This window comes from Chelon labrosus (assembly GCF_963514085.1).
Source record: "Chelon labrosus genome assembly, chromosome: 18".
Classification (NCBI taxonomy): domain Eukaryota; kingdom Metazoa; phylum Chordata; class Actinopteri; order Mugiliformes; family Mugilidae; genus Chelon; species Chelon labrosus.
In genome coordinates, this window is record NC_140351.1 from 12,924,438 (window position 1) to 12,939,153 (window position 14,716).

The 14,716-nt window shown below is 43.7% G+C and overlaps 1 pseudogene across 1 annotated transcript; it reads left to right on the forward strand.

The window, feature by feature from the left end:
- Window positions 1–920: 920 nt before the first annotated feature.
- LOC311503843 (serine/threonine-protein kinase H1-like) lies at window positions 921–10,318 on the forward strand (annotated as a pseudogene). Its single transcript has 3 exons — window positions 921–1,183; window positions 1,745–2,462; window positions 9,355–10,318. The product of its transcript is annotated as a serine/threonine-protein kinase H1-like (transcript).
- The last annotated feature ends 4,398 nt before the right edge of the window (window positions 10,319–14,716 follow it).

Here is a 14,716-nt window from a genome sequence, read left to right on the forward strand (position 1 = left end):
TTCTTTAAAGGCTAACATTGCTTAACTCAGCTGAGTCTTGTGTGGACATTTTTGCTCAGCCTCAAATGGTCTGAGGCTGGATCCAACAGTGAGTCAGTCCCCCATAGACCTTATTCCTTACTTTACTCCATAAATAAACATGTTTACAGCCTGGTACAGATGGTTCTAGGTGGTTCCTATAGCAAGTTCATTCATGACAACTGCGCAGAGGTGAATTTTTATATAACCTCATCTGATTAAACTGTATTAAAGTTTAACTGTGTGCATAATTTAAGGTGCGGCGGCTTTGAGTGACAGGTGAGCTGTAGGAAGCACTGAGCTCCCAGGAAACCTGTGGGTGGCGTCGCACAGGGTTTGTCCATCTTTATAAAGAATTCATGCACCCCACCCACAGTTTGCATATGTCGGTGTCCGTTGCTTCAGTTTTCACCACCTGGCTCTCCTTCTTTCGGATCTGTCTTTAGTACAAAATTAAAAGAAATGCTTTAAAACAGACAGGTGTTGGTCATTTTCAGTGCCAGTAATGCTGAGCAGCTTTCTAAAACCCCTTGAGAAATGTGTTTTGTCGTTGATTTACTTTGTTATGTGACATCCTACCCTCTTTTGGCTTCTACCTTCCACCCTACTGCCTGCTATGTTGGGACGATTTACTTTATGAGGGGTGACAACAGCTTCAAAACAACTTCTGTCTACATGATACTTTCATCACAAGTGAGCGAGAATTCACACACCTGCCAACCTCCAACCTGCTGAGTAGGAGGAGCGTTAACTACTGCTGTTTAGACACCTCAAGCACCACCTGACAGAATGTCAGCAGAAAGCCACTGCCATGTAGACTTGTATTCTTATATCCAGGCTACATTCAGCAGATGTTGGAAACTTTTGCTCCTTCTACAGAAGTGGTCTGTTCTCTCTGGGCTATGGGTTGTGGGAACACTAAGGTGCTGCCTGAGGCTTCCAAGAAGGGCTACGTGAGTGTGGTGCAGTCACTTGTGGCTTTTAGTAAAGTGCGAGATGATGACCAGCCGAAGAAGCAGAGGGAGAGGCGAAGAGGTCTGTGGTTTTCTGTCGGCGTCGACAGCTCACAGCCAACACCAAACTGCCAGGAGCAACTCAGACAAGGACGCCATAGGGACAAAGTCGCAAGGTATAAGGACAAGTTTGAGCCGCGCATCACAGCAAGGTAAATCTTTACAGTAACTATTCAAAAACAGTGGGGAAAGGTGAAATTGTTGAAATTTGACAATACTGCAGAGATTTCGACTAGTGTACTCTTGAGGTCCAGCACAATGGCTATTGACTGAACAGCTTATGCCCATTGTCTTTAAAGCCAAGATTTGTAAACAGCAATTTACTCCAGGACTAGGTGCAATGACTTCAATTCCGTGCAATAATAGAGGACATTCATTTAAGAGGTGTAGGTAATACAGGAAGACCACCCTCCTACGCTTGTCCGCTAACAAATAATTAGAAAGAAAGGAAACTGATGTCTTTTTGAGGTCAAGTGCATCTCCCACTGTAAATCTGACAAGTCACAGCTTCCATCAAGTATTGCCTTGTTCATTGGCGATGTAAATCAGAATCATAGTGTGATCGACTTTGCATGCTCTACAGCATACTGCAACAGCTATCGTCCCATATATCACAGCTGCAGCTATAGTGAGAGACACTGAGTGCTTTGCACACAGTGTATCAGGAGATGCTTATGCTGTAATGAGTCATCATTCCCCCTCTGCCCCGTCAGATATGACATCAAGGCTCTGATCGGTCGTGGAAGCTTCAGCCGAGTTGTGCGCGTGGAGCACAGGGCGACTCGCCAGCCCTTCGCCATAAAAATGATGGAGGTGGAGGCCCAAGAGGGTCGTGAGGTGTGCGCCTCTGAGCTGGCGGTGCTGCAGCGGGTGAGCCACGGCAATGTGATTCAGCTAATCGAGGTGTTCCAGTTTCCACAGCGGGTTTATATGGTGCTGGAACTGGCAACGGGTGGGGAGCTGTTGGACCGCGTTGTCAGCAGGGGCCACTTCACAGAGCGAGACGCTACCCGGGCCCTTCAGATGGCTCTGGCTGGGGTGGGATACCTGCATGACCTGGGTATCACCCACAGAGACTTAAAGCCGGAGAATCTTCTGTACTACCACCCAGGAGCTGACTCAAGATTGTTGGTGACTGACTTTGGACTTGCCACTTTTGCCAGTACACCTGAAGTATCTAAAACTGACGGAAGCAACAGGGGGGATGAAACTAAAGGAAACCAGTCGCGGTCTTTGAGAACCACCTGTGGAACCCCTGAGTATATGGCCCCTGAAGTGTTGCTGAGGAGACCCTATTCCTGTGCAGTGGACATGTGGTCTCTAGGGGTGATTGCATACATTGTGCTAAGTGGATCCATGCCATTTGAGGAAGACAATCGTACACGGCTCTTCAGGTGCATTGTGAGAGGAAAATACAGCTTCCATGGAAATGTAAGTTTGGAGATTGACATTTTGCATAATTCTTTGTATCAGAGAGAAAAAAATTTGTTGAGAGAAAATAACAACAATTATAACTAAAATTGCTACCACTAACATGTAGTATCTAATAATTCTGGGCAATTCTGCACCTGGCAACAGAAAGCATGTGCAAGGACTTGAGCACATCCAGTTCGTGGTACAACTTATTTTTAACAACACACAAGAGGTTTTAGTGTGTTGTATATCCTCAACCTATGCAACATTTACATGGTAAAAACATGCTTTCAGTCTTTGGTAAATAGACTTGTTTTTACATAGCGCTTTTCTACCTATTGGTATTCAAAATGCTTTACAGTCACAGACATATCTACCCTTTCACTCGCACAAGCCACACATTCACACACCAGTGCCACGCATTGGGAACAACTGGGGATTCAGTGTCTTGCTCAAGGACACGACAGCATGTGGTTCGTGGACAACCCACTCTACCTACTGAGCCACAGCCGTCCATAATACACTGCATTTTGTAAGAACATAGCAATGGGTTAAGATGAGGGGCCTCTGTGGATCAGGCTTGTTCCAGTACATCCCACATATACTTGATCAGTTTGGGATCTAGTGAATTTGGAGACAAGGTCAACACCCTGTGCTGTTTGTCATGTTTTTTTGAGTTGTTCCTAAACCGTTTATGTGTGTGTCCCTGTGTCAGGCTGCATCCTGCTGGGGATTGCTGCTGCCGTCAAGGAGTGTCATTGCTATGGGGTGGGGGTGCCTGTTATGGTCTAGGTGGGTGATACATGTCTAAGTAACATCCACAGGTCCAAATGTTTCTCAGCAGAACATTGTATTGTCACTAGATAGTCTTCACCAGTCAGTGGTTTTAATGTTGTTGCTGATCAGTGTATGTTTAAACTTTATATGTGTTGTAGCTTCAGACAGACATTTACATTCTTACAGAATATCTTTGCGTTAAAGACCCATAAAGCTCCTGTAAAGCACAAGAACAATGTAGAATGTGCCTCTGCTTCGGTGCATTTTTTGTGGTCTTGACAGTATGCTGTCATGTAGTCAAAGTGGGAATTTGTTTGTTTGTGGATGCTAATCAGACGCTTGGGAACACAGGATAGTTAAAGAAGCTGCCTGTTGTAACCCTGGCCAGTGGATGTTTAAACGAATGACTAATCCTGTCAAGGCCTGATCTGCCATTTCTGATTTGATATCTGGCCTTTTCGCCACTGCATTTTTTAAACACATGCTTTTGGAATTAGCCAATCCTTGCAACACATTCATTCATTCATGTGTGGCTTTCACATCCACCCACTGAAAAAGAACGATTCATCCTTATGCTATTAGAACTACCAGAAATAGCTACACTATTCCATCATTGCCAGCTGTAATAGTCAGCTGAACATACAGCAGGTGCAGGCGTGGTAACAAGGTGAATTTTCCATCGTTTTCATCTCATGCTCTGCAGCATTGCAAAACACATGAATGGATATGTGAAAGTTTGTTGTGGTGTCTCGAGTTTGTGCTCGGCTTGGTTCTTTGAAAATGCTTCGAAAATTGGGGGAGAGGCGGCCTTGCATGATTATTTTTTTCCCCCTCCTTTTCCGCTGCCATATGACTGAAGAGGGTATTTTTAACAGCCTTTTCTGTCAAGCTCAGTGGTGAGTTCAGGCTTGTTCTTTCACGCTGATTACACCCAAGGCTGGATTATTCACTGGGCTTTAAGCCTGGCCCGGTTCTCAGGGATGCAGTCTGACATTTTAGTCTGGCATACAAGAGACTCCCTTACATAGGCCCTGGACTATTATCCCTGTGTTTACCGCTGCACTGACCACCAACTGAACAATAGTGCAAAATCCTTCTAAAGTTTATGAAAGGGTTTATTTTTTTCATGGTGGCTTCCAGTGCTGTCCATATGTAGGCCACACTGGTGGAGAAAAATCCTTGAGAACTCATCTGAAAACAGCATTTTATCTGGGTTCCTGTATAGTGCCATACCAATGTGATGCAGCAAAGGCATCAATCTGTGAACTCATATGGTGACACTATGAAGACATCATATGTGGCTGAGTAGCTCCGCGGAGATTGCTAGATGAGCCATCAATCAAATTTCCATGATGACAAGACACTTATTCTCCATCATGTGCAAGTATCCTCCCTCTCCACGCACACACGCTGCGATAATAATGTTGTAGGGTGTGATGAAGGTTGACAAGTGGCCACAAAATGTGGACTTCTGCCTTTACGAGAGTTCTTCAAGCCATGCAGAAGTGGGCTTCTCTTTGGGATTAGAATAGCCTTGACAGGCTGAGCAATTCCCTTCACATATTAAACTTGACTTGAAGAGCTTCGTTTGAAACGAGCCATCCAGCAATTGAACAAAGTGACTCAGAGATCCACAAAATGCCAGCAATGCCTGTCATTGGAAGGAGAATAACTGACTGACTGGCTCCTCTGCCAAATACTAAAACTGTACTTACAGCGAATGATTCACAAGGCCACAGGATGTTACCTGTTAATGTGATGGGCCAATATAATAGCAGCAGACATTTACACAGCAGGAAAAAGTGTTGTTAATAACATGAGCAATGCCATTCAATCATCTCAGTAAGCTATGACGCTTTGATGATATCTGTGTTAACATCTACATTGGTATTCCAAAGTGCCTCATGTAACCACTTAAATCAGAACAGACTGGCCCGAGTAGAAGGAATTTTCAGTTGAGAGGGGTGGCTTTGATAATTCGTTCAATGTGAAATATTAGAGCCTAATCAATATGAGTGTCAAATATTAGCTGTCTAATAAATGTGTAAACACTTGATGTGATCTCTTTGGCTAAAATTAATACCTTCTTTCTGTGTATGTTTGGCCCATATGGGGTAAACATTAGGTGATGTGATGAGTTTCCAGAGGGAGCACAAACATGGAGGTAGCAAAACAATCAATAGAGTTGAGAAAAAGTTTTTTGTTTTGTGACGTATCCCACAGGTTTGAGACTCCTCAGCAAATCACTTTGCACGTGTCACGAAAGAAGTTCCATTCTGATTGACGTTTTGGGGCATGAAGACACGTATATCGGATCAGATCATTTTATTTAGCGTGCATGCAAACGGTTAAGATGGACTCTCAAGTCAGAATGATTTCAATACTGAAATCACAGCAGCTAAATGGAACTGAGCCAGTGAATATGGCCTAAATGGCATAAAGGTGACTTTTTTTCTGAAGCTGAGGAGAAAGACGGGGACAAATTCTGGATTATAGCACTGACCAAAATCCACCAAAATCTGATTGTAATATGAGTGTGACTTGGAAAGTAGATCCTATAAATCAGTGTGCTTTGGAACAAGAAATAAAAATAACTAAGTCAATGGAATATGGGACACCTCATGAAGCACTTTCATATTGTTAAGTTAAAGATAGGAGTGAGTTATTAATTTAAAGTCTTTAAGTCTCACTGTAAGGAGATAAAAAAAATATATATAGTACATTTCTGTATAAGACAGTCATGTATAAAGACAACTAATGTCTTAGTTTGTTATGCATAGATAGCAGACTGCACAACACTGTGACTGGAAGAGTAAATATGTATTGAACATTGCTGTGTGCCAAAAAAGGATTAACTATAGGTACAGATGGATATAAACAGATTTTAGTCTTATCCTGCACTATACAAACTAATACACAAACGCTGCAGCCACAAACACTCTTCCCAGAGTGTCGAAAACCTTTCGTGTTTACCGAAGCTGAATGGGGCTGAATGGGGGTGTGTTCTTGTACATCTATCGTTCTGAGGACCAGTTGTTAGTTTTACACCATCGGAGTGAGGGCATTTCGTCCGGTCCTCACTTCTTTACGAGGCTGTTTGAGGGTTAAAACTCATTTTTAGAGTGAAGGTTATAATTAGGTTATTGTTAGGGTTAGGGTAAAGGTTAGGGTTAGGCACTTAGTTGAGATGGTTAGGGTAAGGGGCTAGATAATGCATTACATCAATGAATGTCCTCACAAGGATAATCATACAAACTCGTGTGTGTGTGAGAGAGAGCGCGTGTGGGTGGGCTGGGGGTTTCGGGAGTAAGATGGAGGTGGGACTCACTTGGAAATGCAAACGGCTGCCGGCACCTTCCCACAAACTGGGTCCCTCTGTCTCCCTGACGTTCCCCGCCCCTCTCTTACATACAGTGTATGTACACACAAATGCATGCGCCCTCTCCCCACAGGTGCGACAGCCCTTTGCCTGAGGATCTGTGGTGCAGACTCACCACTGATGCGTTTACTCAACGGCGAGAGGGAGGAGGGGAGTTGGGCACGGCGGGGGAGTCAGGGATTAATGGCAGGGTGGTGCATAGGAAAAGAGAGGAGGCGACAGAGGACGAGCAGGGCAGAGGGAAGAACGAGTGTAGCCTCGGGGGCTATTTGCACCTTATCACTGTGCACATAAGGAATATTTCCCCCCACATGTTATCAGGTCATCTCATCTGTGTGTGTGTCCCATTCACGCATGTGTGCCACGGCACCCTTAAATCCTTGCATTATTTGTGTCCAAGTAGCCTGGTAACCTCCTCTGCATTCTGCTGTTGTGTTATTGAAGCCACACTTTCCTGACCCAGCCCAAACATCTACATCTCTCGTCAGCAGCGCCAGCTGGGCAACGGTTAGCCCAGTCTGCCCCCTAGTGAGCGCCGTGTGAACAAACCCATCCTCCACTTGGGCACAGTGTATTGTACATGACAGCCCAATTTCTCCTGCATCCGAGTATTGATATTTTGATTACAGCGGTTTAGCCGCAACTTTCACCTGAATTAACAACAGGCCACAGTCCCCATTTGGACTCATTATGATGAGGCATATTTAAACTCGGCTTTGTTACTCCGAAAAAGGGGCTGCCAGGCTCTCGAATCAGAAGAGGCAGAGACGACTCTGGCGTGGAGCAGTTCATTACTCAAAAGTGCATTATCCTCCTGATCACATTAGCGTAATCCAACCTTCCAGCGTTTTCTTCATTTGTTGCAATTATTTCTTTGTCAGGCGGAGATGTAGCGTGCAGCAAACGCAGTCAGTGGAGCTTCTCATTCACTCTAACAAGGTGTTGCTCAATAAGCTAAGCCCCGTAGGTTTGTCCACCGCTCATGCCGTACCTGCACTCAGCTTGTCTTCACCTTCTTCCCCCTCTCTGGCTCAACAGTGATGCATGACACTGGCTCTCATTCCCTTCCTCCAAATGCAATAAAGCCTTTGTGTTTTGTAACGTGAAAAATGTTCAAAATAAGGGGGAGATATAAACTTCCTGCAGGTGGATCGAGAAGCCAATTCAGTTATGCTTCTGGTTCCTTACAGGAGGAAGGGAAACTTTTGAGAGGCATCAAAGACATTCCAACCACGTAAAACGCTTCAGCGTCTCTCGTGCATAGCCAGCATGCACGAAACTCGTGTCTTTCAGATAAAGAACAAAGGGCGTCTGCTGTAGCCACAGCTGCTATCAAGTGTGTATTTGGTGAAACAGAAATAAGGAGCCTCGCCGAATCACCGCCAGCGCCAGATGAAGAGGAAAGCCAGACTTGTTAGTCGTGGGAGCGCAATCAAACAGTGTCACTCTGCCTGCCTCTCAGGTGTGAAATAACAACACAATGAGAAGAAAGTTTTGAGCGAGAGGCTTTTTTATGACTCGTTCGGCTGGCAGCTCTGAAACACTGCGCCGCGCCTGCACTCACGCTCCTCTCTAGTCAGTACACTGTGAGAATAAGCAAGTCCCTGCTCCTTTGAATTCCTCTCACCGGCAGCAGTCTCGCGATTGTCAATTTCATGCTTGATTAATTGTCATTACTCCACAAGAGACAAAAAAAAGGAGAGAGCAATGCGTTTCAGGATTAAAATGGAGAGCGAGACCTCCCTAAAGAGCGAAATTTAGTGTGTTGCGAGGCTGAGTGGAGAAAGAGAGAAGAGCGCGCACACAGATTTGACTGTATTTAGCTTTTTATGCTTCTCGGCCAAAAGCGGTGGAGAAATAGTCGAGCTAATTGGTGGTGGCTGTGGAAAGAGAGAGCGAGAAACAAGTGAGAAACAGCAGTCCTTGCATTTTGCTTATTGGTTCTTGGCTTAATTTAAACAATCCCAGCTTCATATCTTTAACAAAAAGACAGCGTGTTTGCTTTATGACATTATGATAGAGGTTATTGTGCAGTGCCACAGTCTCCGTGACCAGTTGCCTTTGCCATCATTTTTAATCTGATGCCACATCAATCCAGTTTGGTGCATGTATCAGTGATATTTTATTTAAAATGAGATCAATTTCCGGAGGCAGGATTTCACAGTGTTGTCTCCATGACAAAGAACCAAAGCCTCGATGAATAATTGAATGATTCTGAAATATGATAATGATTCTGATGTCTTCTCTCCCACTGGAAAGATGGCATGGCAGATTTCAAAGCATTCTTGAATGTCAGCTCGGGTCATGACAAGGGGAATGATTTGCTATTAGAATTAACAAAGAGCAGAGGATCCCAACGAAGCCCATCTGCGTTGGCTTTTATTCATGAAGCTAATGCAGGCTGGGAATAAACATGCACCCCAAAACCCACACATTTGGAGGAGCAGTCCTACCTCCCATGACTTTCATTCAGCTCAGACTGCTGCCTTCCTTTGCCCGGTGACATTTAGCTTTCCTTTGAGTTTAGTTCTGCTTGTTAGGTCTGCATAGCGCTGGGATTATAGTTTCATTGCTTTGTTAGAACGTTATCTTGCATCCCGCTTTAAAGATGCTTTGAATTTTGTTTAGACATCTGGCTTTGTTGAGCGCTGCAGATTCCAGGGTGTCTGTCAGCTGAATTGGCACCTTCTACGTTGAGTGATTTTATAATCGCACTGATGGCAATCACCCTGCTCTGCTTCTTCTATCCCACAGCCTTGGCCGTCGGTGTCCAACTTGGCCAAGGACTTTATTCTGCGCCTGCTGGTGTTGGACCCTGCCACCCGGCTCACTGCCGACCAAGCGATCCGCCATCCCTGGGTGGTCACCATGGCAGCCAGCTCCTCCGCGACGAACCTCCATCGATCTATTTCCCAGAACCTGAGGCAGCGGGCGTCACGTAGCTCCTCGCGGTGCCCCAGCAGTGCCGCGAGCTCTGGCGATGCCAACAGCGCGGGGTGGGTAAAGCAAAGGAAAACAAGGAGCAGCAGCGGGGCAGAGCAGCTGGACTGATGCAGCCTCAGAGAGACATACAAACTCAGGCCAGAGGGCTCTAGGAGCGTCACTGCGGTCCAGCTAAAGATCAGATTCACAACTAAGGCTAATGAAGGGACGGAACCAGTTGCCTTGGCGCTGTGTGTATTGCAAGCACAAGGATAGGTGTTTTTGACAAAAAAAGTTTTCAAGTTTCTATACCTGGGTAATAATCCAGGTTCCCCTAAAGGCTGATTTCCATCTTCCATTAGTTTCTTGTGGGTGAATATCCTTCAGGTTTGAGGTTCAGGCCAAAACAGAGACGGAGCTGTTCACCTCCACAAAAGCTCTAGCCGCTGGTAATTCACACAGCTCAGACTAATGGGTTCAAGGTCTCATTTAGATCATTACGAGTCACGACATTACCTGCCTGTGAAGTGGTTCATTCCAAAAGCTTAGAAATGTATCGTTTGAGGAATAGAGGCTAATTATAGCCTGGATCGTGGAAAAATAGAACAAAATTCGCTCCTTCCTTTCTCACCTTTTTTTCCCATTTTTCTAAAATCTAATTTGTACTCCCTGACACCTAACAGCGGCAAGATTTACTTTTTATATATTTCGAGGGAAAAGGGAGCCAGTGTGACAGCGCTCTTGTCTTTCCCTTTGTTGTTACTCCTCCTACACGGGAGCACCCACAGCCCTGTGTGCACTGAAAGCGCCACCCAGATATTTGGCGATAGGCCCCTATCAAGTTAAGATGAAGCTTGGAAAATAAAGAGCTCTCTGCTGTCCTCAAAACATTGCGTAAGCTGTAAACAACAGCTCAACATTTTCTGAATAAGTTAATTAAATTATTTTATATATATAGACAGGAGGAGAGAAAGCTCTGAGAGTGGATTAAAATGCAAAACATAATTACAAATTAAATCTTATCCTATTGGGCAACATCACACATTTAACACTGTGGATTTAATTTATACACACTGTTACACACTTATGATCAATGTGTGGACTATGTACGGACTCTACGTGCATTGGACACTATGATGATATGGATCACACAACGATGGGACATAGGTTTAAGCAGAATAACTGGTGGTATTTTGTCATCTATAAACATAATACTAATTTGATAAATTACCTTCATTTATTAATGTTATGCGCAATGAAGCGTCTAATAAGAAACGTCTTTTTTTTTTTTTGTACATTTAGATAACACAATTTGGTCCCATTTTGGACAGCCACTCATATCCAATATTTACTTTTATGTGCTCTTCTAAATTATTCTCAGGAATCTGGTGTGTGTATATATAATTACTGAATCAGTAAAATCGATCAACCAAACTTGTTATATGCCAGCAACTGCCAGTAATATTAATTTGTTAATATAGTAGGGAAGCTCACAGTCTTCTTAGTTTTTTGACAGTTGAGAGGGGCGCCGTGGTTGCAAAAGGTTTTCAGGCAATGACCGTACTGCTGGTAGGTACTCGGTAAGTATGGTAATTAGACAAACCTTAAATAGCCTTACAAGGGTCCATTTCCACAAAAGAAAATGTTGAAAACCTGAAATAATAGAGTCTAGGTAACATAAAGGCAAGACCGCTAATGCTAGCAATCATGTTAACAGCATACATTGAATATTTTACTACTTTTGACCAGTTTTCAGTTATTTTCTCCTTTGTAACCACACTTGGTGACTGTACGATTGTAGCCTAACCAGAATTTCTAGTGGGACTAGGTCACTATCAATATTGTCAAACTTACGCGGAACAGATTTTGGGGTATTTTGGGATCATTTTGGAGGTTTTTCTAAATACTTTTACTAAATACTTTTGTGATTTGAAACAAAACCAAAGTGCATTTTTTTGTGTATTCTGGCATACTGCCAGATTGGGTGGCGCCATACCCATTGGGTAGTGTTAAGTTTTGTTTGCGGGTAAAATAAAGTTGGGTAGGTGAACAAGAATTTGGGTTGGTTTGTGCAAAGAAAAGGCCTATCAATGGACGACATGACATCATCCTATGATTTTGTACTTGCTAGATGTGAGTGGTTGTGGTGGTTGGCTGCTGCAGTCCGTTGCTGCGTGGTTTCTATGGTTTCACTGCTCATTTTTTTATGATGGCTCCACGATCGTAAGCGGTCTGGGTGGTCGAAGTACTTCAAAAATAACAATCTAATATTTTAGATGGTTTTTGAACAGCTTCCGGCCTGGAAACCTTTAGTTGTAGCTGGCAACACTGGTCATTACGAGTCATTGTCTAAATTAAGCGCATTAAAAAGGGATTTTCTGTAATGATAATAATTTCTAAGAAAACAATACTTTTGTATCTCATTACTTCAATAAGACACTTTAATAGCATAGAGCTATTGATGGGGAAACCCATAACAAACCAAAGCTAGGTTTATTTCCTACCTTTAATGACCGACCTGAGTATTTAAGCACATCTAATGAACTTGGATCGAAACCCACTTTTGAGATTTTTCTCTCAAGGTCTTTATACGAACACAAACTCATATAATTCAGGTAATTGAGACTCACACAATATCAGCTTGTCCTCTGTTTTGCCTTTCGTGCCGGGCTGGATGCCCCCTCTCTGTTTTATCAGTTGGCCGCACGGGCAGTCCTCACAGCATGCAGCTTTGGCAACTGTGCACGCATGAGCTCGAGAAGCCGCATGCTGCACGTACAGTTTGCTTAACATAGCGGTGGTGCGATGAAAGGCGTGAGAAATAATGGGTTTCTGAGGGCCATGCTTGTCCTTGTGTGCAAAAATCTTTTAACTTTAACAGCCGTGTACTAGTTTATCTGTATTTCCTAGACTGACAAAAATAGATCTCTTGAGCAATCAATCATGGAATATTTGAATTTCTGGAGATGGTGGTGATACCTTAAATACAACTGCTGCTGCTGTGATTCAGAGTACACTTGGTTACCACCGCAACAAGACTGTGTTTAATTCATTTCTACAATGTGTATATGTCTTTTAGGGGGAGGCTCATGTATTATTTCTCCAACAGGGAGCATCAGAGAGGTGATAATGCCTCTCAGTGGCAGCCCATACTCAGTGACCTGAGATCAATGTCCCATTGAGAAGAACACAAGAGCTGCTGGTGTATTATGGAAGTAATTTGTCAGCAAGTCAAAAAGAAAGAGAGCATGGCAAAGAAACTCTCCTCAAACCGCATGAGCAAACACTGCATGGCCTTCTTTCTTTTTGCTTTGATGAGTGCTCTCCATTTAACTTTTAGTTTTTGCACACAGAATCACACAGCCTCATGCTCTGAGAGAAAACTTAACATTTTTGGCTGAATTGTTTGGATTGCGTTGTGCGGCTGAATCCATATCTGCTGCTATCAAATGATGTTTGACCCGCATGGCTGAGGAAGAGGGGATTTGTTATGCATTTTTATTTTAACCTCTGCAAACAAAATTCCCTCTGCAGACTGATAAAGAATTGAATTAAACGCAATAATGCGATGCGGCTCCTTTTTTCTCATTATCCTTTATCTTTCAAATTGCAAACCAGCTTCTCTGTGTTGTCCATCTCTTTTTTTGCACACTGACTGGACCCTTGTCGTTTTGGGAAGATTCAGAGTGGGCAGTGAATGCTGCTTGATCTTGAGGAAATACATCTCTGCTTTGAGAAAGTGTTGCAGATAATCCTTCTTTTATTTTAGTCTGTGGTGATATGTGATCATTCAGCAATTTTATTTTCTGCATCCTGCGTGGGATAAAACTGCAATCCCACCAGCTGAATGTAAATAAAACTGCCATGAGCTTGGGTATCATTTATTTATTTGACTCTGTACCGTTCGGATCAGGACATTGGATGTGACCACAGAGGTTTTAAGGATCTGCTCTTGCTCGAAGGGAAAACTCTTGACTCTGTACTTTGAGGCAAAAAAACAAATAAATAAATAAATAAAAGTGTTTTCAAAAACTCATTTAGCTTGTGTGCCGCTGGGTCAATATCTTTCGGTATAGGGTTTAGTCTCATGCAGTGGTCAGCAAGGTCCAACAATTGGGAAAGCAGAGAGTGACAAAGATTGTTGGCGATAGCGTTAGCTTTTTACAGTGCGTTTTGCTTTTTGCCACCAGCCGTGTGCTATGTGAGGACAATTACGACTGAGAGCGTCTGTTTCTTTGGGCCTGTTCAGACCTTACATCAAGATCCGGTTAAGATCCGATCTGGGTGATCCGATCATGTAAAAGGCAGGTGTGAACACCCCTAGGTTGCATTGAGATCGCATTTGAGAGATCCGATCCACATTTGGAGGTGGTCTGGCTCGCATGTGTCCGGACACATGTAAAACAGCCTTGTTCTAAGATCTGGAGCAGCGGGAGTGATCCATTAGAGAAGTAGCTTATAAAATATTCTGCTGCGCCCCAGATGATGTCGGGGTTTATTTGCGAAACTGAGATATGATCTGGGGATGCATTTGGGAGACGCGTGTAAATGCAAGGTCTGAACACACGCACCTAAAGCTAGCCACTTGCCCAGATCTGATCTTAATGCAAGGTCTGAACAGCTCTGAACACACGTACCTAAAGCTAGCCACTTGCCCAGATCCGATCTTAATGCAAGGTCTGGACAGGCCCTTTTATTCAGCTTCTCTCAGCAGAATGCCAAGGACTTATTCTCTTTATCTTTGGCCTCACTTGAAGAGATCATTTGCTGCTCAGGACCCTGAAACATAAGCCTTCAGATCCACTTGTGGCTGCTATAAAGAAAGAGGATAACAGAGGGAGGGAGAGATTGTGAAGGCCCCCAGCTCATGTCTTGCACAGGATGTGTGGAGGAACAATCTGGTCCCTCCCACTGGGGAAAGACACCTCTATTCCCCTTCACGTTTGTCTACATGCAGTTGAATCAGTCGAGGTAAGTGCCTCTTATTTCTGTTGTATAAACTAGACACCCAGAAGGTCAGCTATGCAGTCTCTTGTACCTGCTCAGTGTAGAGATTATTTTCCTTAAACAGCAATTACAACTCCACTCCACCTTAATGATTTGAGGGGAATGAATGGGACGTATTTCTGTCAGCAAATTGCTTTCCTCCATTCTTTTTTTTTTTTTTCCAGATGAGCCCGCTATTTGCCATTGT